Source organism: Ambystoma mexicanum, chromosome 10, assembly GCF_040938575.1.
Source record: "Ambystoma mexicanum isolate Mex_15411 chromosome 10, UKY_AmexF1_1, whole genome shotgun sequence".
Lineage (NCBI taxonomy): Eukaryota > Metazoa > Chordata > Amphibia > Caudata > Ambystomatidae > Ambystoma > Ambystoma mexicanum.
The window spans coordinates 973,321,594-973,346,316 of NC_090932.1; positions in this window are offsets into that span (position 1 = coordinate 973,321,594).

Below are 24,723 nucleotides of genomic sequence, written 5' to 3' on the forward strand. Positions count from 1 at the left end.
TGGAAGACATAAACAGACACCGCAAAGCAATGAGATCCAGCAAACAAGGATAAATGCATGCTAAATGTAGGATTCAAACAAAAAGTGCATGGTCGATGCAGACTATATTGTCACAGCATACAATTGTTCATAAACTGCATTCAATGCAATGCAGCAGTACCATGCACCCAGCTGCGGTCAACTTGAAGCTACAAACACCATGGTGCAGCATGCATGCTACATTCATGAGAAAGCACCAACACCACTAACCCTAATGTGCTGGTACACAACATAGCATCCCAGAAAAGTGCATAAATCCTCAAATGTTTGTGGCTTTTAACTGGTGCTGCAACCCGTAATCATTGATCCATAATCAAGACAGCCCAAATGTGCTATCGATCCATAACCCCACAAACATGGCAAGGGATTTGAAGTGTCACTAGTTGGACATGCTAAAAGTGCCATGAGACACACAAAAGCATGACCATCAACACCTGTCACAGGCCACAAACAGCTGGCCATGCAACCCACTCCCAAAAACCCATGAAAGTCCCACACAATTTGAACGCCCACAATGTAGAATACAAAACCAGTGGCCCCACCAATCCATCCAAACAACACCATGCCCAGATCCATCACCAGAAGCACACCCTGTGAAACATGCACCCATGAAGAAGTACTGGTGCCCAACAAGACAAGTCACTCCCAAGTGATCACACACGATGCAAGACTCCCATGCAAACACCACACAAGAGTCTGCTAATGCACTTCACTTACCTGTACAGGGTACCCACCTGCCTTGCATACGATGCACACCATTGGGAGATGCCTTCCCTAAATGCAATCCACATGCATAGTGACAACAGAAACAAAATGAACATTCATGACAACACATGAATTGATACAGAAATTAAGCAGGAAGCACCCACTGCTGGAGTACCACAGTGTGCAAGAGGGTGACAGGACATAGATTTTGATCTGCTCAGGAGTGGAGCATGCCACAACAGAGAGAGGGCGAGTGACTCAAAGAGGGAAGCCCAAAGAAATGCCACATTAAGGAGTACACTACCTGGGTTGGAGATGGATAATGACATGCTCTAAACCACAGTAGGTGCGGCCACAGATGAATTGACCAAGGTAGGTAACACAGTTGCATGAGTACCACTTAAATAACCATACCGGCATGTTAGCATGCAAAGCACATATAAGTTAAGTAACACATGCAGCAAACATGGTGACCAATCACGCATTCTCAACATGCAAGACAGTGCTCATGCTTAACTGTTGAATGCATTGGCATGGTGTGAATTCTGCATCACCTTTACCCGGAACTGTGTCTCAAAATTAGGTACAAGAGGAGCAGTGACTGGTGGAGGGTATGGGGAGCATGGACGTCAAAGGTTTCAGGGTGTCTCACCTGGACAGCAATCACCGCCAGATCACAGATTACTGAAACAACATGGGAGAAGACATAACAACAGGCATAGTGAAGTACCATTCACATGGTACACAGAAACCATATTTACCTGCACATGCCAACCTGTGCACCACCATGCAAACATGCAAGGTGACCTCACTATGCATGCCTGCATGTCCACCACTGCAAACGTCATGACCTTGAGATGTTAACAGAACACTTCAAGGAAAAAATAAGTAAAATAAAAAATAAAATGGGAGGCTGGGGGGTGGTGTCCAGTCTGCAAGGGGCAGCCTGTGGGGGTGTCACAGGTGAGGGGAGGTATGGGTGGTGTCCAGTCTGGAGGGGGCTGCCTATGTGGGTGTACAGTCTGGAGGGAGCTACCAGTGGGGTGTTTCACAGGTGAGGGGGGCTGCCTGTGGGGGAGTGTCACAGGTGATGGAGGTTGTGCGGTAGTGTCCAGTCTGGAGGGGGCTGCCTGTGGGGAGTTTCCAGTCTGGAGGGGGCCGCCTGTAGGGGGGTGCCATAGGTGAAGGGGTTAGGGGGTGTTGTCCAGTCTAGAGGGGGATGTCTGTGGAGGGTGTCCAGTCTGGAGGGGCTGCCTGTGGGTGTTGTCCAGTCTGGAGTGGGCTGCATGTGGGTGATGTAACAGCTGAGGGGGGCTGAGGGGTGGTGTCTGGACTACAGTGGTTCATGCGCAATAGGGGGGCATGTGGATAGGATGGGTGCTGAGGGTGTAGGAGAGTCCCGTTTTTGCAAGTCCACACTTACGAGGGGGTGCATGAATTCGCTGGTGTACAGGGTGGGATTGGAAAGTGAGCTGTGCAATTTCGCTGTGGTGCAGCCTAAGCTTGCGAGGGAGGGCACACATTTTCTCTGGTGTGCGGGCTGGGATTGTGAGGTGAGGTGCGCGATTTTGCTGGGGTACAGCCTGGGCTTGCGAGGGATGGCACGCATTTTCACTGGGATGTGGCCTGGGATTGCGAGGTGAGGCATGCAATTTGGCTGGGGTGCAGCCTGTGCTTGCGAGGGAGGACACGTGTTTTCTCTGGGGTGCGGTCTGGGATTGCCAAGTGGGGTGCACAATTTCCCTGAGGTGCAGCCTGGGCTTGCGAGGGAGGGCATGTGTTTTAAGTGGGGTGCAGCCAGGGATTGCGAGGTGAGGCATGCAATTTCGCTGGGGTACTGGATGCTGGGCCAGGGGTGGCCGTGAGGCTTGCACCGTGTTAGTCATTCGGCTTGCATTTTGGTGTGCATGGGGGCGTGTAGTAGGAGTTCCGCACGCAGCTTGTTGTCCATGAATAATCATGGCACACAGTCTTTTTTCTGTGCAATGGCTCGTGCAGGGTACTTCTCAGCACGCAGCCCTTGCACCATTTCTGCACCGGATTCCATAAATCGGGCCCCTAGCCTGGACACTCTGAATCCCCGGTGCGCACATCCCATGACTTACTTTTAAATCTGAGTTGCACCTGGTATACACGATACAGGCTAATGCCTCCACCCCAGATACTGCACACAATCTTGCCGGGCCTCACTTGGCAGACACAACCGGGCCTTATCATTGTCGACCCCCTTTAGCGCCACTCCGTATCTTTACCAGCTTGGCCCAGTTTAGGGAGCCCTTCCCTGTCCTACTCCCTCAGCACATTTCTATATGCTGAAAAACCAGGGAACCAGCCAGTTCCCAGAAATCACCTTTGGAAGATGGCCATCCTTATTTGTTTTTAAAAAGCTGATCATAATCGGGCTGATTCATGGAATAAATGTGCGCCGAAATGGGGAGCGCAAACGTGAAAATCGCAGCGCACACGTGCCAAAGCTGCGCACATCGATTCATGGAATTCAGTGCGTGTGTAAATCCTGGGATGTGCGCTAAAATCGTGGGTGGCACACACGGGCGCACACGTCATTAAACGGCGTGCGCTACGTGCACAGGGAAAGAACACTTAGCGCAGCGCACACAACAAAAGTGGGCGGAACACGGGGTGTAACATGCGGAATGGGGAACAATGCGCAAAAATGTGGGTGTTACAGGGGAAGTACAGGAGGTAAAGGCTCGCAATGCCCACACGCGCGCCAACAACACATATTCATGGAATCGAACAGGAGAAAGGAGTGTGCCAAAAAAGACACGCTAATCCGGAAACACGTACGCCAGCAGGAAGCAGGCATAACCGGCCCCGCGCAGCATAAAAGTGCGTGCAAACAACAAACAAGCTCAGACGCTAAAATGAATATACTGTTCCTCGCAGCAGTGGTCGTGGGACACCGCAGGAGGAGGAGGATAGCCAGGCCCCACATTTTTTTACCCTGGACCAGCCTTTTTGGGATGCCTGATGACCAGGTGTATGGGAGGTACAGGTTTCCACCACACATAACCTTAGAACTGGTCAGGGAGTGGGAGGATGACCTCACATCACCCACCCTGTGCTCCCAAGCACTGAGCCCCTTGGAAAAGGTGCTCAATGTACTGCACTTCTTGGCTACTGGGTAATTTCAGCAGACAAGTGCCATAGTGGGGGGTGTGTCACAGGCCACACAGTTACGCTGCCTACACAAGGTGTTGGCCATCATGACTGCACGCCCCTCAGTCCGCAAGCACATATACATGCCCAGAACACCTGCAGAATGGCAGGCCGTGGTGCAGGACTTTTACGGGATGGCACACCTCCCCAAAGTGCTAGGTGCCATTGATTGCACCCATGTGGCACTACGTCCTCCCAGGGCCACTGAAGACATATATCTAAACCGCAAGCACTGGCATTCAATCAACGTGCAGGTAGTATGTGATTCCAAGGGAATAATCACTTCAGTATATGCCCACTATCCAGGGTCAAGCCATGATAGTTTCATTTTCAGAATGTCACCCCTAAACCAGGACCTGGAAGCTGGGCGGCATGGCGACACATGGCTGATTGGTGAGTATAAATGCCTCTGCACATGCATGCATATTAGATACTGAACAATGTGACAACCCCATTAATGATAGCCATCATCACCTCCCCAGGGGACAGTGCCTACCCTCTGAGCACCTACACGATGACGCCAATTCGGAACCCCACCACACCACCCAACAACACAGCCCATATTGCAACCCGGAGCATAGTAGAGCGCACATTCGGAGTGCTCAAGTCATGCTTTCGCTCACTTGACCGCTCTGGTGGGCAGCTGCTATGCTTGTTGCGTGTCATGGCCAACGTTCAGACTATTATGCTGCAACAATTGGTGCTGTGGGTTTAGGAAATCCAAGAGGGCTGAAAAGCCCACATTTGCGCCAGAATCCAGGAGAGCCGTGCAGTTTGTGCACACACCAAAACGGTTGCCTGACCTGCCACCCACCAGTGTGAGCGTGAGAGGCCAGAAGCGCCATGAGCTAAATCAGTGCTAAGGAATATGGTGCTGTTCAAAATCTGTTGTTATTAATGTCAAAAATGGATGCAATACTGGTGCTCACCACAACCAGAAAGCCGGCGTTTTAAAACCACCAGACACTTGTGTAAAACTGAACAAATGAACCAAACCAGGCCAAAGAAAGACTTACAAAGAGGTGGATACAATGTAAAACTATATTCTGAAATGACTTGAAGGAAGTAATTGTCTAATGTATGTATTGCAAATAGCTGGGGATGTCAGCAACTTAAGTGAATTTGGGTTTAAAGCCACTAAAATCGAAATGTTTAGAATAAATGAGTGACCTACTTTTGAGTGTCACATAGGTTGAAATTGTTTAAATGTCATAGTTTTGAACTTAGAATCAGTGTTCTAGCTGCATGTGTAAAAATTGCAAGTTTGGTTTGAATGTAGAAAACTGGGAACCAAAGTGACATTTGGCTGAAGCCTGGCTTGAAGAGAGTGAATTCTGCCCGGCAACTACCCCGACAGGAGTTGAAACTTGCTCAGCCACTCTTCCCAGGCCTGGCTGCATTCTGCTGCCCCCACCAAAAGGAGATGACACCTCCCTGATTGAATCAGGGGAGGAGCACCTGGGGACTGCAGGAAACTAAACAATGAGCCTTCCTTGGCCCAGGCAAATGTTAAATTAGGGGGGTCGTAAATGGCTTCCTCTTGGAAGGAAACGGGGAGGGGCATTGCATCTGTGAGCAAGCTGAGTTGGGGGAAGTGGACAAACCAGAAATTCCACCATGTGCTTTGGAAAACCACACCCCTTTGGGGCCAGAGCATCATTTTTAAAAAGATGGATAATTCATAGTACGGACTTGTAAAAATTATATAAATAATATCATCATTCTTGTGATTTTTCTGTGCACGTTTTAATAGATGTCCGGACTCTGTGGTATGTTCTGGGGAGTAGTAGCGGAAAATAAGGTTGTTACTCCAAATGTATGCATGTTAAAAATCTGACACTTTATCATCTGAAACCCATATCCCTTGTGCACATTTGTGTAAAATCTGGAAACATTTAGGGGTTGTGGTCTCGATGAAAAGGGCAGAATTCTGTCATAAGTGGACACAACATTTTACAAAGACAGGGATCGGATGGTTTGGTGCTACAGAAAATATGTTAACTGGACATATAATATTAGAAAAATGGTACATAGATAAATGGGTATTTGGATCAGAAATAGATTTGTGTGCAATATGACAAGGGGAGGATCCTCTGACCATAAACCTACCTCATCACTCTGACTCAGTGTTCCCTTCTCAAATCAGGTCAAAGAGAAATCCTTGACCTATCAAATCGTGAGTGGGTTGGGCACATAAATTTAGCATCCACACCCATTTTCAAAAGACATAAAAAGAGCCACTGGAAGCCAGAAAAGGACATTCACTTTCCACTTTCTTGCGGGACGCTTTGCCGGGAGACTCCAGACTTCAAATCCATCAATCTCCAGAAACCAGAGATCCAGAGAGAACAGAGATCCAGAGAGACCAGATTGCTGGGCAGTGCTGAGAGCTGACCCAGATCGCTGTGCGCAGAACCAGTACCGGAGTCCAGCCAATCCTGACCCGATCTGTGATGAAGTCGCATTCCTGTCCAACATATAGTGTGAGTACTCAGCCAGAACTGTGCAAAACCAATCTCTTAGTTTAAAATAATCTAATTCAAACTATTTTAACCTATTGAGAACTGCATCATAGAAATTGTGTCTCTTCTTTTGATTCACAGCTGCAGAACTGTCATCTGTCATTCTGAAACATTAAAATTTCATTTCTGAAAAACTATCTTCACAAAATCGTCCGTATCTCTTGAACCGTTTGTGATAGAAGCGTGATTTAACTTTTATTTTAAAGCTGACATTTTGCTTCATTTCAGCCACGTGTAAAATATTTGTCTCTGCTTCAATTACGGAATTCTGTTTTCAACCTGGTAACCATCCCTGAATCATTGATAGGGCTGGCCTGAACTGATTTAAAGTATCTCTCACTCACCCTGAACCTCTAGAGGGAATTAAAATCGTTTTAGCATATTTTTCCCTTCTTTGCATACCACATTTAAAGTACTTTGCCTGTGTTTAAAATCATCCTTGTGATCTAAGCTTGCTAGGGGGGAACTGAATTCGGATTGTACTGTGATTGTATTCCTGAAGACTGTGTGTGTTACTTCCATCTCCTTACATTGCATAGGGGGGGAGTGAATTGTCAGAGAGAAGTAATCATATTATCTTTTGCTGAAGTCATATCAAATTATTTCTGTGTTGCATTCTGTCCCACCTTGCATTTCCTTGTACCATATAAAGCATTCTCAGCTACCTTATCCTCTATACTACTCCTAAGTAATTAAACCAGTGTGCGAGTATAACATCATCGATTCTTGATCACTCACTGTCATATGTCTAAGTGTGATATCCAATATTAATTTATTATAAAAGTGTGATATATATCTATTGTTTAATTTTTCAAATAAACCTTTTCAATTTGCAAAACAAACCTACCTCTTGGCTCAGTGGGGTCAGGGGGATTCTCAGAGAGGGGTGTGATACAAGGGTTCATCATCCAGATTATAACTTGTCATAAAAATATATAAATAAGGGCTTCCCTTGAGCAATCCCAGACAAGGCACTGACCTAGTGGGAATGCTTGATTGGAGTCTTTAACAAAGTGGGGACTCGTAGCCGGGGATTCTGGATTAGATCTATCACTTGTGCAGATTAATACAGTGTGCTAACTGACAGAATATATAAATTCTGTCGGATCACCATGCCGTGTTACACTGTAAAAACACCCCTCAAAGGAACGCTCTAAGGAAACTGTCTGTTTTGCAAAATAAAATACAAACTTCTGTAAGTCAGGAAGGAAATCAAGTTCCAGAATGAGGACCTTGGTAGATATCAAAATAGCCAGAGAACACCTCTTACATAAGCTATTTGTAAGAGGTGAGTGGGCTCATCAGGACCAGGCAGTCTGGTTGCAGGCAATCGCACCCTAGATCACTGGAACAGGGTCAGATATATGGAGGGATCAGGGTCCGTTACATGTGGCCCTGAGTGAACTATATATGGCCTCTAAGGCCAAGGATGAGCACAACAAGATTGCCAGGGTAGCGGCATATTTATATTTACATATGGGAGCCATACAGGACAAATGTGCTGAAGGCCAAGATCTGGCAAATAGCCAACTGATGTCATTAGAGAAGGCCCAATCTGACCTGGACTCTTCTGAGCAGAGGCTGCACAGGAGCCAGGAGTCAGAAAAAGATAGTAGACAGTACATCATTAAAATAAAGGAGGATATGGATATCCTGCAACAGGAAAAGGCTGACCAGGATACCAGCATTCTGGCTTTACAGAAGGAGCACCAAGACAGTTTGGACTGCTTACTGCAGTGCCAGAAAAAGCTGGAGAAACAGATCAATTTCAAAAGGGCATGCACAGAGCAGGTAGCCACCCTGCAAATCCAACTAGACAGAGAGAAAGAGGAAAGCAATAAAATGATTTTGAAAGACCTGGATACCCATGCAGAGTTTGATGAAGAGCGCCAGAAAGCTGGTGCCCTTCAACCGCAGAGGGACGACCTGGCGGCACAGATGCAGGCTCTTACTCAGGAAAGGGATACCTTAGGCCAGGAAGCCTGCCACTTAAAAAGGAAAATGGAAGAAAATCACCTGGCCCTACAGGGGCTGGGTGACCTCCAAAAAAAACATCAGAACTTGTTAGAGCACACCAGGACGGTGGAAGATGCTCTGGCAAGAAAGGAGCAGGCCAGTAGGGATGGGACTCAGGAGGTAACCCTCCTGCAGCAAAGACTGGCCCAGTATTCCAGGACCAATCAGGAGGCACAGAGAGAGAATGAGGCTCTCTGTCAGCACAATGATAGGCTCCAGCAACAGGTAGCCATGCAGGAGAGACTGATGGAGTCTAGTAAGGCCTTAACTGAGGAACTGAAAGTGCAGGCTCTTGCATTGCAACAGTGAGCAGGGGCTGACAGCGATGAAGTTCTCTGGGAAAGGGAAACACCTGAGCATAACCTCAGGAGCCCTAGTACCAGAGGCCTGCATCTCTCCCAGTCCTTGGACTCTGCCACCCCCATGTCCCCTGGCGCACATGAGCACAGGGCCACAGGGAGGGCATATTACTATCTGGCCAAAAGTATGGGGTTCATAGGCCAGTACCTCCCAGGAATGGATGGGTGGGCATCCAGGTATTGGCACCTAAGCACAGTGCAATTTAGTGGGGAACCCCAGGAGAGTAGGCCCACTAAGGGCATCCTAAAAACCTCTGCCCAGTTATGTCAGTGGGGGAGTACCCATCAAATCCTGGCAGCAAGGAGGGATATGAAGACTCCTCTGAGCGGACCAGGACACAGGAGACCAGGTCCCCACATTCTGCCAGCCATTCCCAGGCTCGCAGAATCCGGGAGAGCCTGGAAGATCAGACGGGAACCTGTGGGAGCAGTGCTTCTGAGTCAGAGGATGAATGGACCGGGGTTACCCGAACCAAAAAGGCCAATAAGGCAAAAAGGGCCCTTAAAGCAGATCAAGGCAATAAGGAGTGTCATCACCCCTTATCACAAGAAAGCCAAGTATTCTGTTTGGGAACACTTGGAGCTTTATGAGCAAATGATGGAGACTTTCCATTTGAAGGACAGCAGTAGCTGCATCCAGTACGTCAAATGGACATTCTCCCCAGAATACTCCAGTTTCTTTGCGGGGCTGAAGGACCAAAATCATTCAAGATGGTCCACCTATAGGGCGGCCATCTTGAAACATTTTTCTGTTCACCGGAATCCCCAAGAGGCTCGCAAGGCAGCCTACAATTTGCAATGTGGGGAGGATCAGGCCCCACGAGAATTCGTGCAAGAATTGAAGCGTGCCTTTGCGCAGACCACCAGAAGGGTGCGGACGGACAGCAGAGAATTCATCAACACAATTTTCCATGCACTCCTCAAATACATAATGACCCAGCTCGTGAGAGATTTTCACGAGAAAAGATCTTTAGACTGGGTCATTGAGCAAGCCACCCGCATCTATGAGGTGCAGAAACCGGTGGAAAATAAGAATCAACCCAAAAACCCCAAAACCAACAGCACCCCTGCTGCTGCCAAGGTAGCAGAGGGAAAGGTTGCCCCCGTTTTAGATTTGGAGATGGAGGGGCCTAAATACCTGCCTGCACCGAACAATTCACAGGCCAGAAGGCCCTCAGGCCAGTCACAGACAGGGAGTCAAGGAGATAATCCCACAAATGGGGTCGCTCGCTCCCCTGACTATGTAAGTCCCCGCTACAAGGGAAACAGACCAAACCTGGGTTATGTGTGGACTCCTCCAGCCCAAGGGGGGGGGGGATCCAGCCAAGCACCTGACCCAGGGAACTTCCCTCCTAACTTCCCGCAAGAGGGGAGAAATTCCCCAAACACTGGGCAGAACATTTTTTCCCAGGTATCCACCCAATTCCCAACCCCAAAACCATCCATCCTTCTTTCCCCAATTCCCTGAGCCCAGGCAACCTAATCCGGGAGAGGGGAGGCCAAGGGTGGAGGGGTACCCAAATCTTCCCAACCCAGGGTATTACCAGAGAAGGGATAGCTACCCTTCCCGGGATCAGCCCAGGGGAGAAAACAGAACCCCGTATCAGCCTGAGCGAGTTTCTCAACTTGAGCGCCAGGTCCAAAATATGGCACGGGATCTGGGTCACATACTGAGGGCTCAACAGAACACTCAGATGAGCATGCCACCGCAGAATGTCCCAAAATCTGGGCCTGGTGCTCCAGAACAATGACGGGGGCAGCACCCCGATAACCCACCGGTTCCCAGGGAGGAGGCAAAAGGGGAAGGGGGGTGTAAAGCCTTGGAGGAAGCTTCCTACCCCACTTGTAAATAGCCCCTGGAAACCCAGGAACTGGAAACAAAATTTCCTACCCCTGAAAGTCTGCCACCCAAGGAGCAAAGAGGAGGTAGGAGAAACAAAGGACCCAAACAGACCCATTTTGTGGAGGAGGTACAGGTCTTCCAATTTGAGGGAGAGGGAATCCTCAGAGGATCCTGGGAAAAGGATCTTCTCCTTCAGAGATGGGGGAACTCCTCCCAAGGAAAAATGGGTCCCAAGGGATTCCAACCTAGACTGGATAGATGTGGGGATTGGGCTGTTGCCGCCCATCATTCTATCCCAGAACCAACAAGACCAAAAACCCCTGGTTCAAACCCATCCAGGTGACTGCCTCCAAAAAGGGGGTGGGGGGTGGCCCAGAACCAGAACCAGGGGAATCAAAAACTGCATCAATATCCAGTTGCAAACTTTTTCTTGCAGATTCCCATGACTCTCCACAGAAGTCTGCCCAAATCTTTTCTCTCGCAATGTCCAAAACTAAAAAATTAGCCAACCAGTTGCCCAAAAATGTGCATTATCTGTGCCCCCTTGAGGAGAAGGAGGGAAGATATTATGCCCCGGTACAAGTACAGAGGCAGGGTACAATTGTGGCACTGGTGGACACTGGATCCCAAGCTACCCTTCTGTCCAGAAGGGCCTTTGATGCACTGGATGTAGGAAGGGGGGAGAATTACGGCATTCCTCTTACCTCTCTTCCTGGACAACTTCAGAACTTTGACGGGAAGGAAATTCCTGTCGAGGGGACTGCAGATTTGGACATCAAAATTGGGCGACACCAGCTGAAACACCCGATCATAGTAGTGACTCCAGAGGGCACGCCTTGTTTACTAGGGAATGACCTCCTGAGAAGGTTGTCACCCCTAATAGATTGCATAAACAAGGTCCACTGGACCCAAACTAGCCAACCAATAAAATTAAAACAGAGTGTCAACCATGTTAGTCTAAACGGCACATGCCACATGGTTGAACAAAAATCTGACAAAGTAGAATTTCACTTCCAGAACAACCAAATTCCAGATGTGACAGTAATAGCAGTAGGACAACAGACTGGTAATGGGGGGGTCCTCTCTATTTCTGAAAATCAACCTTCCTTCCAGTTTAAGGTGTTATTCCTGGAAGGAAACACTCTGAAATTCTTTACCAATCCACAATCAGAAACTCCCACGCCAATAGTTCAGAAAGATGTGAAATCAGCTCAGAGCCTGGCTGATGTTCAGCAAATAGGAGAGCAGTTATTCATCCCGGTTCAGTTAAATGATGGGAAGGACTGTGTTCTTGCCCGAGTGTGTGTGAACAACGGTAAGAGCTTCATTAGCGAAGCCATGTTCCGCCAACTCTCAAAAGATCCAGCCATTCCCACATTCAAACTGATAGACAAATGGGAAATGGATCTGGAAACACCCAATTCCAAACATCTCCTGTCAAGCAGGTCTATGCTCAAAATCTCCATTGGCAACAAGAGCATAGTCCATAATTGTTGGGTCGTGCGAGACGTCACTGCCGCCTTTTTCTTAGGCAATGACATTCTCAATCGCTTTGCCATTAGTTTGGACCTAATAAACTTCAAAACTTGGTCCCGATTAGCGGATAATCCCATGGGCTTTGATGATCCAGAAAAAGCATTTAGGTCAGCTCAATTGCTACCTTATGCAGTTGAAATTCAGATTAAAGAGGAAGTCACCATCCCAGAAAGGACCCGACAATTCTCCCTGGAAGTGAAAGTTAAAAGAGGACAAAAATTGAAAAACCCTGATGCTTATATACATCTAAATGCTTCTCTCCAACAGCAAGGGTTGGGGGTAAACCCAACACCATTAGTCAATATAGAGCATGACACCATTCCAATAGAGGTGGATAACAGCGACTTAAAAAGTATCACTCTAGCCGCAGGCACCGTTATTGGAATGGCGGTTGATGACCGACATTTCTCCGTTGATTTAGGAAATGAACTGTTAGGACCAATCCCCAAGGACTGTTTTGACAGTGACAGTGATGACAATACAACACCAGACAGGATCTTTACCCGGCATCGTTGGAACCTCCTGGTGTACACTTCCTGCCCTTATGGCAAGGAAGACGTGACTTGTGACTTCAGAAGGGATGAGGTGATTTTCCAGGTCCATGAGGGCTGTCTTTCCCACCTGAAGCCTCCAGTCCAAATCAGCACTCTGACCAGGGACTTCTCCACCCAGCTGGAGGAGGCCGCTGAGATAGCAAAACCAGAAGTCTTTCCAGGCTTCAGGCAGATGGTGGAAGAGAGAGTCAACCTAGCTGATGCCTGTGTGACTCTGGAACAGAAGCAAAAGCTGAAACAAGTTTTCTTGGATTTCCAAGATCTCTATGTGGTAGACTCATATGACTGTGGTCGCACTGTCATCCACACAACAACAATTCCCACGGACCCTGCCATGACTCCAGTGTTTGTGAAGCAATATCGTTTGCCTCTCGCATCCATGGAGTCCCTTACTGAAATAATTAAGAACCTTGAGTCCCGGGGGATAATCTGTCCAGTACACAGCACCTACAATAATCCGGTGCTGGGAATATTGAAGCCAAACGGCCAGTGGAGACTCTGCGCCGACCTAAGGGAGCTCAACAAACGGGTCCATATTTCCCGATGGCCTCTGCCCTACATTGACCAAGGGCTGGCCCAGATTCAGGGGTCACAGGTATTCACTGCAATAGACCTGACCAATGGATACTGGACCATGCCTGTCAGTAGGGAGGACCAATACAAACTGGCTTTTACCTTTGGGGGCCAGCAGTACACATGGACCCGGACTCCCTTCGGATACCTCAACTCCGGCAATGAATTCAACATTTTCCTACACAAGGCCATGCCCGAACTGGGTGCAAGGGGTAACATGGCTTATGTAGATGATGTCCTCATTAAAAGCTCAACTGTTGAGGAACACATAGCGGAGATCTGTTATGTCCTGACCCAGTTGAGGGCCGCCGGAGCAAAACTTTCCTCCCAAAAAGCACAGTGGTGTAGGACACGTGTTAATTTCTTGGGGCATGAGATTACTCCTCAGGGTCTCTGTCCCCAGGAAAAGAAAGTGGAAGCACTCCAGAAACTAAAGGATCCTACAACTCTGCAGGAACTAAGGAGCCTCCTTGGACTGACTAATTACAGCAGAAAGTTCATTGAGGGCTACGCAGAGATCACCAGACCCCTGATTCATCTCTTGAAGGGGGGGTCAAGTGGGAATGGGGTCCAGAACAATCTGAGGCAGTAAGACAACTCAAAAGAAGCCTCTCACAAGCACCTTGCCTAGCTTACCCTGTCAGAAACAAGGAGTTCTTCCTGGAGACAGGGTTCTCTAATACGTGCTTGATGGCAGTAAAAAAGCATGACAAGGTCAATAAAGTAATCTCCTATGCGAGCAAAACTTTATCCTCTGTGGAGGAAAAATTCAACGATTGTGAGAAGGCACTCCTGGCAATGGTGTGGGCATTGAAGAATTACCACCCGTTCATCCAGCGGGAACACATCATAGTGGAGACACCACACCAGCCTCTGCAATATCTCCAAAGTGACAGAATCCGGGCCGGAAATGTGAGTAATTCCTGAATTACTTCCTGGATTCTGTCAATGCAAGGCTTTCCTGTGGAGGTCAGATATGACCAAAACAAGAAGAGTCCCCTCGCGCAAGGTCTGGCTGACTTGCATGATTGTGCCAGAGAAAACTGTCTTGAGGACGAAAGTCTAAAAATAAAGGACAACATGGCGGCATACCTTAATTCCCCCCACAAAGTCTTTGGAGAAGACAAGTGTGAGGGAATGCCCACTGTCTATGTGGATGGATGCTCTTACCACGTTGACAACAATGGGGAGAAAGAACTGGTGGCCGGCGTAGGGAATGCATGGGTGAAGGAGTTTCCAGAACCCTCCGCTGGGTACAAAATTGGTCCCCGAAGTAGTCAGGTGGCAGAGTTGATGGCTGTGCATCAGGCCATCCTCACTACTGTCCAACATCAACTCCATGAACTGGTCATAATCACAGATTCGGATTATGTACGGAACGGGTTCGTGGAGCACCTGGTTAATTGGAAAACCAGAGGCATGTTATGTGCTAATAACAAACCCCTGAAACATGGGAAGTTAATCCAAGATATTGATGATCTGGTCACATCGAATGGGATGACCATCTACTGGAAAAAGATCAAGGGTCATTCCAAAGTAGAGGGACCAGACAAAACTGGAAATGACTTAGCTGATCAGCTGGCCAAAACCGGGGGCATCCAAGGGGATCTAATAGAAATAGAGTCCCTGCTGGGGGAAATCCAGGTCACTGCTATCACTAGGTCCCAGACAAATGCTCACAATGATCTTTCAACTGCACAATGGAGTAAGGAGACCCCAGATGCCGATTTCATTACGGCTCAGAAGGGGGATCCAATAATTGGTAAGGTTTACCAACACATTGAGGACACTGAGAACTTTCCCCTGACGGATACCGATTACATTGGGAAAGAGGACCTTAGAGTGTTGATGAAATGTCCAAAGATGTTCCGAATCCAAGACGGATTGTTGGTAAGGAAATCCCAAGCTGGCCATGATCAGTGGGTGGTTCTGTCATCCGCCACCGCCGTCGCGAATGGCGGCTTCTTCCACATTGGAGACTACAGCGTGGGAGAAGGTTTTAGTCCCTTCTTATTGTTTGGTGACCGCCCATTGGACAGGCGCAGTACTGCCGGGAGGTTATCTGTCTCCTCCTCCCAGACAGTTGCTGCATTGCAACCTTGCTGGATACGCTCCAGTGCCTTTCAGGTTTCCTCGCTCAGTGCTGTCTCTCTGCTGATCTCCGTTCTTTGCTTTCCGGATCCAGCGGTCTGTACTTTTCTGCTCTCGTGCTTTGCACCCCTCGTGAAGCGGTTGTTTCTTGCTCTCTCCCTCCCCTGTCATGCTCATGGCAACGGGTTGGTCTCTCTCCCTCTTCCCGCTGCTGCTGCTCTGGCGGCGGGGTAGTTTCTCCCGTGTTTTTCTGCTTACCTCTCTGTTGTAGAGATTCTCCCCTCTATTGGCTCTTCCTCCTCCCTTCCTTTCTCCAGTTTCCTGCAGTTCTTTCCCCTCCGGGTCGTGCTCCTCGGTCCTAGCCATACTAAGGCTAGCATTCACTTCGTTCCTGCCGGTGTGCCTATTCACTGTGTCCACTGGGGGTTCTCAGCCTTCGGAGTTTCACATCTCCTTCAACCTGCAAGTTTGGTCCTGCATCTTCCTCCATTCCCGCCTGCTTCGCATTGGAACTATTGGACTTTTTGGAGGACTCTCTTCTCGAAGGGTTTTTTACCCCAAGTTGGGTTTTCCCTTCTTCCGGCTTGCTCCCGGAAAAGGAGTCCCGGGACGGCTGTTTACCAGCAGTCACTGTGGCCTCTTTCCGTGACAAGCAAGTGCTTCTCAAAAAGGAAAGAGACTATCTAAGCCGCCGGAATCTACAGGACACCGACTACTCTGAAAGTTCAGGTGAGGAGAGTGTGGAGAAAGGGGAGGAAGAAGGTGTTCATCAGCACGAAATATCACAGATTGCAACGCCAAAGATTATCAGAATGTCCACTGACGAACAGGTACAGGAGCTTTGGAAGGCTTTTCAGGCAATGTCCGTAGAGATGCAGGCGGTGAAGACGGAGAATGCCCTCCTTAGACAGATGGTAGCTACACGAGAACCCTCTCTCCCACCGGAACTGCCACCCATGGCTCTTTCTTCAGGGAAGTTTGATGGCTCTCCCAAGAGAGTGAAAGAGTTTCTGGAGGCATGCACCATTTATTTCACGTTCAGGCCTCGCACTTTTTAGATGGACCAAGCCAGAGTAGGATTCCTTATATCAAATATGACTGGAAACGCATTGACCTGGGCCACTCCTTTGGTGACAAGTGGTAATGCCATCCTTCAGGATTTTTCATGGTTCCAGAATCTCTTGAAACAGACATTTGAACGTCCCGAGTTGTCGTTTACCGCCTCTGAAGACTTACTAGATGTTAGGCAAGGTTCCTTGGACGTGCTGTCTTATATCTCTTCATTTAAGACACTAGCTGCTGGAGCAGGTTGGCCGGAACAGGCTCAATACGCAGTCTTCAGGAGAGGGTTGAGAGAGGAGATTAAGGATGAGCTGGCCAGATCTCCCCGTTCTCCTACATTTTTGGACTTACTCGCCGCGGCTCTTCACATTGAGTACCGTCTTCAGGAGAGAAGGGCAGAACGCCGCAAAGAAAGAGGTTTGGGAACTCCAGCGGATCCTCCTTCACACTCTTCCTCTGGTCGCTTCTCCATCCACGCTTCTGACGAACCCATGTAAATCGGCGCAACTAGAGCTCCTCTGTCTTCTGCGGAAAGACGAAGAAGAAGAGAGAAGGGATTGTGCGCATACTGCGGTTCCGATCAACATCTCCTTAAAGACTGCTCCGAACTACCAGACAAGAAGTCGGGAAACGAATACCCTCAGCGCCAATAGGGGCCAGTGACCGAGGGGTTTCCGACCTTTTTCAGTGTCCCTACGTATCTCTTTTGGTATCTGCTTCAGGGAATAAAGAAGATTCCAGACTCATGGTAGTTTCTGTGAGACTGGATCTTAGGGGCAAGCAGATCAAGACTCTAGCCCTCCTGGATTGTGGAGCAGGGGGTAATTTTGTGGATACCCTATGGGCAGATAGGGTAGGATTGACTCGGATCACCCGGAAGGAAGGACAGAAGGTAGAAGGAGTCGTTGGGACTCCCTTGTCTTCAGGACCCATCACCCATACCACTGAACAGCTTCAACTGACCATTGACCAACATTCCGAGGTTCTCCAATTCGACATCATTCGGGCGGCGCATTTTCCGATCATCCTAGGTATCACCTGGCTTCGCAAGCATAATCCTCTAATCAATTGGACTGAGAACCAGCTGAGTTTTTGTTCTTCGTATTGTTCTGCCAACTGTTTTCCAGAGGAGAAAAAAAATTTCCACAGTCTGTCAGGATTCTCTCAGATGACCATGTGGGCATTCATGCTCTTCCCACTTACTGTGCAGAATTTTCTGAAGTTTTTCGAGAGAGCCTTCACGCCCGACTACCACCTCATCGGCCCAAACATTGCACCATCGATCTCGAACCCAACGCCCTAGTTCCGTTTGGGCGAATGTTTTCCCTCACCCAGATGGAAAAGAAGGTGCTACGAAACTATCTAGACACACATCTGGAGAATTGGCTCATTCAGCCATCGAAATCTCCCGCCGGAGCTTCTCTATTCTTTATCAAGAAGAAGGTTACCACCGACCTCAGGCCATGCATTGACTAACGGGGTCTCAATAAGGTCACTGTGCGGGATCGCTATCCTAAGCCACTCATCACCGAAATCATCGAGGCTGTGCAAGGAGCCCGAGTTTTTACCAAGCTGGACCTCAGAAACGCTTATCATTTGCTCCATATACCTGAAGGGGATGAATGGAAGACAGCTTTTCGCACTCCTTTCGGCCTATATGAGTACAGGGTGATGCCATTCGGACTTGTCAACGCACCGGCGGCTTTCCAGAGATTTATGGATAGGATGTTCTCTGACCTCCTTTCGGTATCAGTCATAGTTTACCTGGATGACATCTTGGTGTTCTCTTCCAACATGCAAGAACACGTGGAACATGTTACCCAGGTATTGTCCCGGCTCCAAAAGAACCAGCTGTCATCTAAGCTGAAAAATGCAAATTCGCAGTCCCATCTGTCCAATATCTCGGATACGTCCTATCCGTAGAAGGAATAGCTATGGATCAGACCAAAGTTCAAGCCATTCTGGATTGGCCAGCCCCAACTTCCACGCGGGAGGTGCAGAGGTTTTTGGGTCTTTCTAATTACTATCAGAGGTTTATATCAAATTTCTCGGAAGTGGTGTACCCCATTACACGACTCCTCAAAAAGGAGGCCTCTCCGTTTCTCTGGTCGGTGGAAGCTGGAAAGAGTTTCAGTCATCTCAAAGGGCTCTTTTGCTCCGCTCCCATCCTTCAACACCCTGATCAAGCCCTACCGTTTATCCTGGAGACAGACGCATCAGCCATCGCAATTGGGGCAGTTCTCCTCCAGGAGATTCAGGGAAGAGAACATCCGGTGGCGTATTTGTCCAAGACACTCTCTCCCAGTCAACCCAACTATTCAGTACTGGAAAAGGAGCTACTGGCCATGAAACTCGCTTGGGAAGAATGGCGACACCTACTCATGGGGGCCAGACACCGTTTTCTGATCAGAACTGACCACAAAAATCTGAAGGTTCTTCAGGAACTGGAGTGTACTAATTCCAGGCACGCCAGGTGGGCTCACCTTTTCTCTCAATACGAATTTCAGATCACGTATATACCGGGATCACAAAATCGCCTAGCAGATGCCTTGTCTCGCAAAGACTCCGCCAAAGAGGAGATTTCTGGTCGGACTGACCCCATTTTTCCCCGCAATCGGATTCTTGTGCTGGTGAGTTCTTTCCTGCAAGAGGTTAAGACGGCTTTGGTCCAAGAATGACCCCGGCTCTTCTTACGTTCCTCACTTCATTTCCAACAGAAGGGGGACTGGATTTTCTACAAGAAGAGATTGTATATTCCAGAGGGTCCTCTGCGTACCAAGATTGTAGAATGGTGCCACAATTCTCCTTCAACGGGGCATAGAGGATCCAGTAGCACTCTGGATGTTCTCTCAAGATCTTTTCTCTGGCCGAATGTTAAGGAAGAAGTTTCAGATTTCATAAGAGCCTGTCCTGTTTGTGCCAAAGCCAAGTATCGGCTGGGGAAACCTTTGGGGCTTCTGACTCAGGTGGAGTTACCTTCTCGTCCTTGGGGACTTATCTCCACCGACTTTATTGTCGACCTACCTGTTTCAGAATCGTGTACCTGCATCATTGTCACGGTTGACGCTTTCTCTAAGCTGGCACACTTCTCCCCCCTTCCTGGACTCCCCACGGCAGCCAAGATGGCAGAGGTCTTTGCACGAGACATCTTTAAATTACATGGCCTACCTGAAAAGATTATTTCTGATCGTGGAAGCCAGTACATATCTAAGTTCTGGACAGCCTTATGTAACCACTTGGGTATAGAAAGGGCTCTTTCATCAGGATTTCACCCGGAATCCAATGGGCAGACAGAACGTCTTAACGCCACTCTAGAACAATACCTCCGATGCTATGTCACTCAACATCAGGACAACTGGGTCTCTCTGCTTCCTACGGCTGAATTCTCTTATAACAACGCCAAGCATTCTGCTACCGGACTCTCTCCTTTCTTCTGCACCTATGGGGTACACCCTCGTTCGTTGTTCCTGGAAGTTCCCAGCTACACTAACTCTCCTGCTGCAGAAGAAGTCCTAAGGAACATCAAGGCAGACCAGACTTCAGCTCTTCAGAGTCTGTAAGCCAGCAGGACACGGTCAAAGTCCAGTGCTGACCGACACTGCAAGGATTGTCCGGCTTGGGAGACAGGGGACAAGGTGTGGTTATCCACTAGATTCTTGCCCAGATGGACACGGCCTTCTAAATTATCTCCTCGATTTCTGGGGCCTTTTCCTATTCTCTCCAGGGTAAATCCGGGTGCCTATCGCCTCCAGCTTCCTTTCACTCTTCGCCGCATTCACCCAGTGTTTCACTCCTCTCTTCTCAAACCTCATTATCCTGACTTAAACCACGGACCCATTCCCAGGTCTACTCCTGTTCACCTGCCGGAGTCAGATGAATTCGAGGTATCCCAAATACGCGATTCCAGGTTCTATCGCGGTAGGCTGGAATATCTCCTGTCCTGGAAGGGCTACCCTGAGTCGGAGGACTCATGGGAACCAGCTTCCCAGGTACGAGCTCACAGATTATTGGCCCGGTTTCACCGCCTCCACCCAGGCAAGCCCGGGGCGGCTGGGTGGGGAGGGGGGCATACTGTCATCCGCCGTCACGAATGGCGGCTTCTTCAGCGTTGGAGACTACAGCGTGGGAGAAGGTTTTAGTCCCTTCTTAGTGTTTGGTGACCGCCCATTGGACAGGCGCAGGACTGCCGGGAGGTTATCTGCCTCCTCCTCCCAGGCAGTCGCTGCATTGCAACCTTGCTGGATACACTCCAGTGCCTTTCAGGTTTCCTCGCTCAGTGCTGTCTCTCTGCTGGTCTCTGTTCATTGCTTTCCGGATCCAGCGGTCTGTACTTTTCTGCTCTCGTGCTTCGCGCCCCTCGTGAAGCGGTTGTTTCTGCCTCTCTCTCTCTGCTGTTGCGCTCACGGCACCAAGTTGGTCTCTCTCCCTCTTCCCGCTGCTGCTGCTCTGGCGGCGGGGTAGTTTCTCCCGTGTTTTTCTGCTTACCTCTCTGTTGTAGAGATTCTCCCCTCTACTGGCTCTTCCTCCTCCCTTCCTTTCTCCAGTTTCCTGCAGTTCTTTCCCCTCCGGGCCCTGCTCCTCGGTCCTAGCCGTACTACGGCTAGCATTCACTTCATTCCTGCCAGTGTGCCTATTCACTGGGTCCACTGGGGGTTCTCAGCCTTCGGAGTTTCACATCTCCTTCAGCCTGCAAGTTTGGTCCTGCATCTTCCTCCATTCCCGCCTGCTTCGCATTGGAACTATTGGACTTTTTGGAGGACTCTCTTCTCGAAGGGTTTTTTACCCCAAGTTGGGTTTTCCCTTCTTCCGGCTTGCTTCCGGAAAAAGAGTCCCGGGACGGCTGTTTACCAGCAGTCACTGTGGCTTCTTTCCATGACAAGCAAGTGCTTCTCAAAAAGGAAAGAGACTATCTAAGCCGCCGGAATCTACAGGACACCGACTACTCTGAAAGCTCAGGTGAGGAGAGTGTGGAGAAAGGGGAGGAAGAAGGGGTTCATCAGCACGAAATATCACAGGTTCCTACCTCATTCCGAAGCCTGATGTTAAGTCACGGCCATGATGCGGCCACCGCCGGTCATAGGGGGTTTCACACAACACTGGAAATCTTAAGAGAGGTTGCATACTGGCCACACATGGGGCAGGACTGCGACCAATACTTGAAGGGGTGTCTTGTGTGTGCACAATTTCAGCCAACGTCCCTCACACACCGGGCACCTCTCCAAAAGAGGGGGATGACACTGCCATGGTCAGATTTGCAAATCGACTTCGTAGGCCCTGTGATTCACTCGTCTAGAGGAAACAAGTACATGTTGACGGTCACATGCTTGTTTACCAAGTGGGTGGAAGGTCTCCGGGCCCCAAACTGAAAGGCAGAAACAGCAGCTGCCCTGATGATTAACCACATCTTTTGCCGTTTTGGTCTACCTCAAAGGATTGAGTCAGACCGAGGTAGCCATTTCACCAGCGCGGTAATGACAAAGATGTGGGAGATACTGGGGGTCAAAAGGAAGCTACATATTGCTTACCGGCCAGCCTCTTCTGGTGCAGTAGAGTGATACAACAGAACCATTGTGAGCATATTAAAAAAGTTTGTGGCAGATTCTGGGCCAAGTTGGGATATCCCATTACCTCTGGTCCTAATGGCCATCAGATCTACCCCTTCATCAGCAACCAAAATGTCACCATTTTAGTTGATGACTGGATGCAAGATGGTGCTTCCCCAGCATTTGCTCTACAGGACCCAAGAGCAGACGTTGATCAATGCCTCCACAACTCATGAGTATGTGGACAATTTGAGGAAACACCTCCAACATGCTTTTGCCTATGCTCAGCGGAATCTAGAAAGATCAGCTGATAGCATGAAAACGCACTATGATTTGGAAACTACCCGAAAAGAATATAATGTGGGAGACCGGGTCTATCTATACAATTTCCAAAGGAACCAGGCCAAACAGCGAAAATGTTTGCCTACATGGAAGGAACCCTTTGAAATTATAGACAAGGTCTCCCCAGTTGCATACAAGATCCGCATCCCCAAAGGTAGTTTGGTGGAAGGGGAAGACAAGTGGGTCCATATAAATCAGCCAAAGTGTTGCCATCCTAGGCACACTCTGCAGCAACTGGAGGAATCCTCTGGAATCCCAGAGGGGGCCGCTCCAGAGTAATTCAGTTCCAACCCTAAAATATCCCGCATATAGTCTCTAAAATATCATGATTCTGGTATGAAAATGTTTCCTGTTATATCTTGTTTTTTAAAATAATACTTCAAAATGTACCCGGATGTATAAATGTATATGTTCGCCACAGCATTAATAGTGGTGGAAAAATGTCTGGGAATGTGTATTGCCGCTTTGCTTGATCATCCTAGGAGAGATGAAACCCGGAGACTTAGCACGGAAGACGACCTGGAGACCGGGAGCAAAGATCCGAGGGTCCCAGGGTACCGCCCAATATTCCCATCAGGACTGGCGAGGAGAACCGATCGATCCAACCGGATGGAGGAAAAGATGCTGAACTGTGCCATCTGCGTAATTGGAAGAAGATGATGCGGACTCCCCCTCGACTCGAAATCAAAGCGCAATCAGGCGGGGGGGCTTGTTGGGTGTCATGACCCACATTTGGACTATTATGCTGCAACAATTGGTGCTGTGGGCTTAGGACATCCAAGAGGGCGGAAAAGCCCACATTTGCGCCAGAATCCAGGAGAACCGTGCAGTTTGTGCGCACACCAAAACAGTCGCCTGACCTGCCACCCACCAGTGTGAGTGTGAGGGGCCAGAAGCACCATGAGCGAAATCAGTGCTAAGGAATATGGTGCTGTTCAAAATCTGTTGTTATTAATGTCAAACATTGATGCAATACTGGTGCTCACCACTACCAGAAAGCCTTTTAAAACCACCAGACACTTGTGTAAAACTGAACAAATGAACCAAACCAGGCCAAAGAAAGACTTACTAAGAGGTGGATACAATGTAAAACTATCTGAAATGAATTGAAGGAAGTCATTGTCTAATGTATGTATTGAAAATAGCTGGGGATGTCAGCAGCTTAAGTGAATTTGGGTTTAAAGCCACTAAAATCGAAATGTTTAGAATAAATGAGTGACCTACTTTTGAGTGTCACATAGGTTGAAATTGTTTAAATGTCATAGTTTTGAACTTAAAATCAGTGTTCTAGCTGCATGTGTAAAAATTGCAAGTTTGGATTGAATGTAGAAAACTGGGAACCAAAGTGACATTTGGCTGAAGCCTGGCTTGAAGAAAGTGAATTCTGCCCGGCAACTACCCCCGAGCTGAAACTTGCTCAGCCACTCTTCCCAGGCCTGGCTGCATTCTGCTGCCCCCACCAAAAGGAGATGACACCTCCCTGATTGAATCAGGGGAGGAGCACCTGGGGACTGCAGGACACTAAACAATGAGCCTTCCTTGGCCCAGGCAAATGTTAAATTAGGGGGGTCGTAAATGGCTTCCTCTTGGAAGGAAACGGCGAGGGGCACTGTATCTGTGAGAAAACTGGGTTGGGGGAAGTGGACAAACCAGAAATTCCACCATGTGCTTTGGAAAACCACACCCCTTTGGGGCCAGAGCATCATTTTTAAAAAGATGGATAATTCATAGTACGGACTTGTAAAAATTATATAAATAATATCATCATTCTTGTGCTTTTTCTGTGCACATTTTAAGAGGTGTCAGGACTCTATGGTATGTTCTGGGGAGTAGTAGCGGAAAATAAGGTTGTTACTCCAAATGTATGCATGTTAAAAATCTGACACTTTATCATCTGAAACCCATATCCCTTGTGCACATTTGTGTAAAATCTGGAAAAGTTTAGAGGTTGTGTTCTTGATGAAAAGGGCAGAATTCTGTCATAAGTGGACACGACATCTTACAAAGACAGGGATCGGATGGTTTGGTGTTACAGAAAATATGTTAACTGGACATATAATGTTAGAAAAATGATACATAGATAAATGGGTATTTGGATCAGAAATAGACTTGTGTGCAATTTGACAAGGGGAGGATCCTCTGACCATAAACCTACCTCATCACTCTGACTCATTGTTCCCTTCTCAAATCAGGTCAAAGAGAAATCCTTGACCTATCAAATCGTGAGTGGGTTGGGCACAGAAAGTTAGTATCCACACCCATTTTCAAAAGACATAAAAAGAGCCACTGGAAGCCAGAAAGGGAGATTCACTTTCCACTTTCTTGCGGGACGCTTTGCCGGGAGACTCCAGACTTCAA